Source organism: Mytilus trossulus, chromosome 5 (genome assembly GCF_036588685.1).
Source record: "Mytilus trossulus isolate FHL-02 chromosome 5, PNRI_Mtr1.1.1.hap1, whole genome shotgun sequence".
Lineage (NCBI taxonomy): Eukaryota > Metazoa > Mollusca > Bivalvia > Mytilida > Mytilidae > Mytilus > Mytilus trossulus.
The window spans coordinates 39,275,518-39,283,129 of record NC_086377.1 but is presented as its reverse complement, the minus strand read 5'-3'; positions in this window follow the sequence as shown (position 1 = coordinate 39,283,129).

Genomic DNA, 7,612 nt, shown 5'->3' with positions numbered 1-7,612 from the left:
GTCTCCTCAATCTGGCGCGCGCGCTGGACCTAAAATAAAATAAAAACTTTCCAAACTAAACATGAAACTTCTCCGGTAAGACAATACTAGACCCCTTACAGAAACAAACAAACAAACAAACAAACAAACAAACAAACAAAACAAACAATACCCCCCCCCCCCCCCCCCAATCAATCTATGTTTCAAAGGGGGAAAGACCGTTTACAATTGCTTTTTGAAAGCAATTGATTTATATTGTAAAAAGGCCTTTTTAACCATTCTGTTCCGTTAATACAAAAAAAAAAAAAAAAAATCCCCGAGACCCCCTTTTGCCCCCCCCCCTTTTTTTTACCCTCCACTTACAACTGAATGTAGTTTGTGGGCTATCTATCCTATCAACGTTAAACGAACGACAACTCCAGTTTTTTCCCTATTATTAAGGTCTTTCCTTTCTTAAATGGAAAGACCTTACTGTATTGCGTTTGTTTATTATTATTATTATTATTATTATTATTATTATTCTTTTTCTTCCGCCGTTTTCAAAGTCGAAAAACAAGAAAAGTACGCAACATATACAAATGATCTTTGGTATCATGTATCAAGGGTATAATATCTTTCTTGTATTAGAAGAACCAAGATTTACTATTTACCTTATAGGAGTTATCTCCCCAATTACAAAAAACACTGTTATCACTACTCCTCATAAACTATAAGACTTAGCGGCAAATGGTTTTTTTTTAAATGTTCCTTGTCAAAAGTTACAACTTCAAATAAATTTAACCGAAGCGATCCAGTGACCTATTATAGGAGTTATTTCCCCTTGAATATTTAAATTTTCGATATGCATATAAATCTCATGAACCGTAAGTCATAAAGACTGCGGGTCTTCAGATTTGAGTTCATTGGACCAAAACTAGAAAATATAGGTCAAGGTCAAAGGTCAAGGTCATATTTTAGATTTTCAAAAGTTTTTCATTTCCCTATAACTATTGAACGGTTATAGATACAGAAAAATTAAGCAGTAAAAAATGATTGGTACTTCAAGGGGCAACTTTTTTACATTATGACTATACTGATTTTACCATCATGTAAGGGACATAACTCCCATTGATGGTTTTTAAAAAGCCATTTTTAGGCAAAACTCTTTAACAAAAGGTCCTTGACCCATACGGTCTTTTGCAATGACCTTGTGGAGCAATGACCTTGACGAAGGTCACAAGGTCAAAGGTCAAGGTCATCAAATTATGTGTTTTTTGGCACTATTTAAACAGTTTTATGAGTTTTTGAATTCCAATCAATCAATCAATCAATCAATCAATCAATCAATCAATCAATCAATCAATCAATCAATCAATCGATCAATCAATTAAACAATCAATCAATCAATCAATCAATCAATCAATCAAAGCAAGTTTCCGTTTCATGTGTTTAATACGGGATCCAAGGTCTCTTTTTTTCGCTTGTTTTAATTGACACTTTTCAACGTGTTTAACCAACGTGTTTAACCAACATGTTAACCAACGTGTTTAACCAACCAACCAACCAACCAATCAATCAATGCATGTTTCCGTTTCATGTGTTTCATACGGGATCCAATGTTGTTTTTTTTCGCTTGTTTTAATTCAGCCTATCCAACCAACGTGTTTAACCAACGTGTTTCACCAACGTGTTGAACCAACATGTTTAACCAACGTGTTTAACTAACCAACCAACGTGTTTAACTAACCAATCAATCAATGCATGTTTCCGTTTTATGTGTTTCATACGGGATCCAAGGTTTTTTTCCCGCTTGTTTTAATTCAGCCTATCCAACCAACGTGTTTAACCAACGTGTTAAACCAACGTGTTTAACCAACGTGTTTAACTAACCAACCGACGTGTTTAACCAACCAACAAACCAATCAATCAATGCATGTTTCCGTTTCATGTGTTTCATACGGGATCCAATGTTGTTTTTTTTTCGCTTGTTTTGATTCAGCCTATCCAACCAACGTGTTTAACCAACGTGTTTCACCAACGTATTAAACCAACATGTTTAACCAACGTGTTTAACTAACCAACCAACGTGTTTAACCAACCAATCAATCAATGCATGTTTCCGTTTCATGTGTTTCATACGGGATCCAAGGTTTTTTTTTCGCGTGTTTTAATTGAGCCTATCCAACGTGTTTTACCAACCAACGTGTTTAACCAACCAACATGTTTAACCAACCAACATGTTAAACCAACCAACGTGTTTAACCAACCAACCAACCAATCAATCAATGCATTTTTCCGTTTCATGTGTTTCATACGGGATCCATTTTTTGTTGTTGCTTGTTTTAATTGAGCCAACGTGTTTAACCAACATGTTTAACTAACCAACCAACGTGTTTAACCAACCAACGTGTTTAACCAATCAATTCATTCCATTAATTAATGCATGTTTCCGTTTCATGTGTTCAATACGGAATCCAAGGTCTCTTTTTTTTCGCTTGTTTCAAGAGACCCTATATCAAGTGTTTAATTAATAAACCAATCAATCAACCAACCAACCAACCAACTAATCAATAAATTAATCAATCAATATATATGATATTTTTATTTATGACAGTATAATTAAAAGAAAATGGAAGGAAAGACCTATCAATTATTCAAGAAGAATTGAACTTTAATATTGTTTTTACATCTCTTCTGAAAAAAAATCCACCTCCTTGTTATCACTTAAACTCTGAAACTACAAGTCCAATCGATCCCAAAATTTACAGTCAGCAGGGCATACATGTACTAAAGGTTCATAAAACAACGTGGTGCCGATATCTCTCAAGACTTTTCCTAGAGAAAAAGAATGGCAATGCCGTAAAAATCGCTTGCTAGGTCCGTAATTCTCAATGAAATCCTACAATAAAAATGTCCGCTCCTGGATTGAAAAACTTATCTGTTACAAACTGGTGCTGAAAAATATACATTTTAAGAAAATAATCCTTAAACGTGTTGTAAAGTTACACCGGATCAATTAAATCCAAATCATGCACTGCTGGTGAACTGTGATCAAAATGTCAATTTCCTATAATGACCAAAGAAATTACATTGTGTACATTCCATCTCTATAGATGTTGTCTGTCCAACGTCCCGACCTGAAGAGAAATAAAAAGACTAAGTTTTTCTTAATATAAACACGCGTCACGTGGTGTCTCCTCAATCTGGCGCGCGCGCTGGACCTAAAATAAAATAAAAACTTTCCAAACTAAACATGAAACTTCTCCGGTAAGACAATACTAGACCCCTTACAGAAACAAACAAACAAACAAACAAACAAACAAACAAACAAAACAAACAATACCCCCCCCCCCCCCCCCCAATCAATCTATGTTTCAAAGGGGGAAAGACCGTTTACAATTGCTTTTTGAAAGCAATTGATTTATATTGTAAAAAGGCCTTTTTAACCATTCTGTTCCGTTAATACAAAAAAAAAAAAAAAAAATCCCCGAGACCCCCTTTTGCCCCCCCCCCTTTTTTTTACCCTCCACTTACAACTGAATGTAGTTTGTGGGCTATCTATCCTATCAACGTTAAACGAACGACAACTCCAGTTTTTTCCCTATTATTAAGGTCTTTCCTTTCTTAAATGGAAAGACCTTACTGTATTGCGTTTGTTTATTATTATTATTATTATTATTATTATTATTATTCTTTTTCTTCCGCCGTTTTCAAAGTCGAAAAACAAGAAAAGTACGCAACATATACAAATGATCTTTGGTATCATGTATCAAGGGTATAATATCTTTCTTGTATTAGAAGAACCAAGATTTACTATTTACCTTATAGGAGTTATCTCCCCAATTACAAAAAACACTGTTATCACTACTCCTCATAAACTATAAGACTTAGCGGCAAATGGTTTTTTTTTAAATGTTCCTTGTCAAAAGTTACAACTTCAAATAAATTTAACCGAAGCGATCCAGTGACCTATTATAGGAGTTATTTCCCCTTGAATATTTAAATTTTCGATATGCATATAAATCTCATGAACCGTAAGTCATAAAGACTGCGGGTCTTCAGATTTGAGTTCATTGGACCAAAACTAGAAAATATAGGTCAAGGTCAAAGGTCAAGGTCATATTTTAGATTTTCAAAAGTTTTTCATTTCCCTATAACTATTGAACGGTTATAGATACAGAAAAATTAAGCAGTAAAAAATGATTGGTACTTCAAGGGGCAACTTTTTTACATTATGACTATACTGATTTTACCATCATGTAAGGGACATAACTCCCATTGATGGTTTTTAAAAAGCCATTTTTAGGCAAAACTCTTTAACAAAAGGTCCTTGACCCATACGGTCTTTTGCAATGACCTTGTGGAGCAATGACCTTGACGAAGGTCACAAGGTCAAAGGTCAAGGTCATCAAATTATGTGTTTTTTGGCACTATTTAAACAGTTTTATGAGTTTTTGAATTCCAATCAATCAATCAATCAATCAATCAATCAATCAATCAATCAATCAATCAATCAATCAATCAATCGATCAATCAATTAAACAATCAATCAATCAATCAATCAATCAATCAATCAAAGCAAGTTTCCGTTTCATGTGTTTAATACGGGATCCAAGGTCTCTTTTTTTCGCTTGTTTTAATTGACACTTTTCAACGTGTTTAACCAACGTGTTTAACCAACATGTTAACCAACGTGTTTAACCAACCAACCAACCAACCAATCAATCAATGCATGTTTCCGTTTCATGTGTTTCATACGGGATCCAATGTTGTTTTTTTTCGCTTGTTTTAATTCAGCCTATCCAACCAACGTGTTTAACCAACGTGTTTCACCAACGTGTTGAACCAACATGTTTAACCAACGTGTTTAACTAACCAACCAACGTGTTTAACTAACCAATCAATCAATGCATGTTTCCGTTTTATGTGTTTCATACGGGATCCAAGGTTTTTTTCCCGCTTGTTTTAATTCAGCCTATCCAACCAACGTGTTTAACCAACGTGTTAAACCAACGTGTTTAACCAACGTGTTTAACTAACCAACCGACGTGTTTAACCAACCAACAAACCAATCAATCAATGCATGTTTCCGTTTCATGTGTTTCATACGGGATCCAATGTTGTTTTTTTTTCGCTTGTTTTGATTCAGCCTATCCAACCAACGTGTTTAACCAACGTGTTTCACCAACGTATTAAACCAACATGTTTAACCAACGTGTTTAACTAACCAACCAACGTGTTTAACCAACCAATCAATCAATGCATGTTTCCGTTTCATGTGTTTCATACGGGATCCAAGGTTTTTTTTTCGCGTGTTTTAATTGAGCCTATCCAACGTGTTTTACCAACCAACGTGTTTAACCAACCAACATGTTTAACCAACCAACATGTTAAACCAACCAACGTGTTTAACCAACCAACCAACCAATCAATCAATGCATTTTTCCGTTTCATGTGTTTCATACGGGATCCATTTTTTGTTGTTGCTTGTTTTAATTGAGCCAACGTGTTTAACCAACATGTTTAACTAACCAACCAACGTGTTTAACCAACCAACGTGTTTAACCAATCAATTCATTCCATTAATTAATGCATGTTTCCGTTTCATGTGTTCAATACGGAATCCAAGGTCTCTTTTTTTTCGCTTGTTTCAAGAGACCCTATATCAAGTGTTTAATTAATAAACCAATCAATCAACCAACCAACCAACCAACTAATCAATAAATTAATCAATCAATATATATGATATTTTTATTTATGACAGTATAATTAAAAGAAAATGGAAGGAAAGACCTATCAATTATTCAAGAAGAATTGAACTTTAATATTGTTTTTACATCTCTTCTGAAAAAAAATCCACCTCCTTGTTATCACTTAAACTCTGAAACTACAAGTCCAATCGATCCCAAAATTTACAGTCAGCAGGGCATACATGTACTAAAGGTTCATAAAACAACGTGGTGCCGATATCTCTCAAGACTTTTCCTAGAGAAAAAGAATGGCAATGCCGTAAAAATCGCTTGCTAGGTCCGTAATTCTCAATGAAATCCTACAATAAAAATGTCCGCTCCTGGATTGAAAAACTTATCTGTTACAAACTGGTGCTGAAAAATATACATTTTAAGAAAATAATCCTTAAACGTGTTGTAAAGTTACACCGGATCAATTAAATCCAAATCATGCACTGCTGGTGAACTGTGATCAAAATGTCAATTTCCTATAATGACCAAAGAAATTACATTGTGTACATTCCATCTCTATAGATGTTGTCTGTCCAACGTCCCGACCTGAAGAGAAATAAAAAGACTAAGTTTTTCTTAATATAAACACGCGTCACGTGGTGTCTCCTCAATCTGGCGCGCGCGCTGGACCTAAAATAAAATAAAAACTTTCCAAACTAAACATGAAACTTCTCCGGTAAGACAATACTAGACCCCTTACAGAAACAAACAAACAAACAAACAAACAAACAAACAAACAAAACAAACAATACCCCCCCCCCCCCCCCCCCCAATCAATCTATGTTTCAAAGGGGGAAAGACCGTTTACAATTGCTTTTTGAAAGCAATTGATTTATATTGTAAAAAGGCCTTTTTAACCATTCTGTTCCGTTAATACAAAAAAAAAAAAAAAAAATCCCCGAGACCCCCTTTTGCCCCCCCCCCTTTTTTTTACCCTCCACTTACAACTGAATGTAGTTTGTGGGCTATCTATCCTATCAACGTTAAACGAACGACAACTCCAGTTTTTTCCCTATTATTAAGGTCTTTCCTTTCTTAAATGGAAAGACCTTACTGTATTGCGTTTGTTTATTATTATTATTATTATTATTATTATTATTATTCTTTTTCTTCCGCCGTTTTCAAAGTCGAAAAACAAGAAAAGTACGCAACATATACAAATGATCTTTGGTATCATGTATCAAGGGTATAATATCTTTCTTGTATTAGAAGAACCAAGATTTACTATTTACCTTATAGGAGTTATCTCCCCAATTACAAAAAACACTGTTATCACTACTCCTCATAAACTATAAGACTTAGCGGCAAATGGTTTTTTTTTAAATGTTCCTTGTCAAAAGTTACAACTTCAAATAAATTTAACCGAAGCGATCCAGTGACCTATTATAGGAGTTATTTCCCCTTGAATATTTAAATTTTCGATATGCATATAAATCTCATGAACCGTAAGTCATAAAGACTGCGGGTCTTCAGATTTGAGTTCATTGGACCAAAACTAGAAAATATAGGTCAAGGTCAAAGGTCAAGGTCATATTTTAGATTTTCAAAAGTTTTTCATTTCCCTATAACTATTGAACGGTTATAGATACAGAAAAATTAAGCAGTAAAAAATGATTGGTACTTCAAGGGGCAACTTTTTTACATTATGACTATACTGATTTTACCATCATGTAAGGGACATAACTCCCATTGATGGTTTTTAAAAAGCCATTTTTAGGCAAAACTCTTTAACAAAAGGTCCTTGACCCATACGGTCTTTTGCAATGACCTTGTGGAGCAATGACCTTGACGAAGGTCACAAGGTCAAAGGTCAAGGTCATCAAATTATGTGTTTTTTGGCACTATTTAAACAGTTTTATGAGTTTTTGAATTCCAATCAATCAATCAATCAATCAATCAATCAATCAATCAAT